The following is a 2,163-nucleotide window of genomic DNA, read 5'->3' on the forward strand; positions in this document are numbered from 1 at the left end:
GCCCGGTCTGGGGTTTGTAACACCAGGACCCATCTCCCCATCCAATCCACGATACACCTTAACAACCACGGATATTTGAGAATCGAGAAAATGGAATACTTTCGAAACGGAGGCAAAGCACGAGCGCTTTTTCCACGCGTCTGTGCAAACCCCCTCCCACCGTGCTGTGTACACAGCGCAACGAGCCCAGGCGACTATCACCTGTCCCCTTTCCCCCACGTCTTCCTACAGCCTCAACACCATTTTCACGCCAACATCTACGCCGCTGATAATACACACGAGACATTTCGAGGGCTCTGTGCTGAACCAAGTCTGCACACAGGCTCGGGTTTGCATGGAGGTGAAGGTGTAGGATCTGAAGTTACTTAGCAGGAGACCGTCTACACCGCCCCCCCCCCCCCCCCCCCCCCCCCCGTCAGCAGCCTTAGGACACACAGTCAATAGTAAAGCAGTAAAAAAAAAAAAAAAATGCGTTACCTCATTATCAAGTGTTAATCCTCTGCGCGTCCCTCCCCCACGAACCCCTGGATACCGGACAGACAGGGTCCGGGGACGGAGCTGAGGTCGGCCGGACGGCAACGGGGACGAGGAGGCCGAGAGGTCCGTGTGCCGCGCAGAAGCGGGTGCCCGGCACAGCCCTGGAAACACTGGCTCCCGTACGTCTGCTCCCCCAAGTAAGACTGCACAGGAGGCAGGGCTTGCAGGAGGGGACCTGCCCAAATCCTACGCCAGGTGGCGACACAGGACCACAGCGCTCGCCGGCCCGCCTCTGTCCGCAGACAAGCTTCACCCGGGATCTCGGAGCAGGGCCCTGCAAAGACACCCTCCCCGGACACCAGCCCCCGTGCTCCTGCGTGCCTGCGCCCCGGGCCGAGGGCGCTCAGGCCGGGGGGCACAGTGCAGGGGGAGCGGCCCCTGGCCGATACACGCCAGAGAACCCCCGCACCGGTGCATCAGTCACTACGTTCCCACCCAGGCTCTCGTTCAGTCAACAAGCCCACGGCGCCCTCGCCACCTGTGGGGCCGTCACGGGCGACCCCAGGTCGAGATTCCAAGCTCATCCATTTTCTTTCAGACACACAAACTACAGCTCAAGTCAATTCCCACTGGGCTCCACATGGTCGCATTTCCTCGGGGTGCGCCCCGGCCAGATCCGCCAGTGACAACACCTCAAACGTTCCTTTTAACCCCCCACACCCCTTCCCACAGAGCAGTTGGGTCTCCCCGGCCTCTTCGGGCTATGCGGCTCTACAGTGCCCTGGCACCTCCGTCATCGTGCATGTTAGAATGTTCTGGAACATCATCTACATATCAGAAAGGCCGTGGCATTCTGCAGACACTTAACAAGGAACGTTTCCATGAAACCTGCTCTTCGGTGAAAACAAGAACCCCTAGTGACAGCTGGGATCCATGTGACCCTTTCAACACGACACGTTTGGAATTTTTCCTGGAGAATATACTGGTAACAGTCTGAACAGGAGGGGCGCTCCTTTCCAACAGCTCACCCCTCACCCGGACCCCCTAGGCTCTGCGTTCATTTCCCACACCACACTCACCAGACAGATTCCGATCCCCAAGCAGGTCCTGGGACCCGCAGGCACACACTCGGGCTGGCAGCACAGACTTCAGAATCCCCCTCCCAGGCCAGATTCAGACCCTCAAGCAGCACTGGGGAAGCCCAAAGTCAGCATCACATGCCCAAGGCAGAGTACGGGACCCGTGCAACTGAACATGAACCCCTGTAGCAGTGTATGAGCTGCAGTCATGGACTCAGAAGTGCTAGGCCAGGTTTGTGACTCCTAGGAACTGGTGAGGACCCCTAGGGCAGGGTCTGGGTTGCAGACCCCCGGCAATGGGATGAGACTCCCAAACCTCTGCTTAGACTCCCAAGGCAGGATGTGGGACCCCTGGGATGGGCTTGGACCCCTCAGGCAGGATGTGGGACCCCCCAGGATGGGCTCAGACCCCCCAGGCAGGATGTGGGACCCCCAGGATGGGCTCGGACCCCCCAGGAAGGATGTGGGACCCCCAGGAAGGGTTTGGACCCCCCAGGTAGGATTTTGGACCCCCAGGATGGGCTTGGAACCCCCAGGCAGGATGTGGGACCCCCAGGATGGGCTCGGAACCCCCAGGTAGGATGCGGGACCCCCGGGTGGGTTTGGA

This window comes from Hyaena hyaena, unplaced genomic scaffold, assembly GCF_003009895.1.
Source record: "Hyaena hyaena isolate Hyena2069 unplaced genomic scaffold, ASM300989v1 scaffold_259, whole genome shotgun sequence".
NCBI lineage: Eukaryota > Metazoa > Chordata > Mammalia > Carnivora > Hyaenidae > Hyaena > Hyaena hyaena.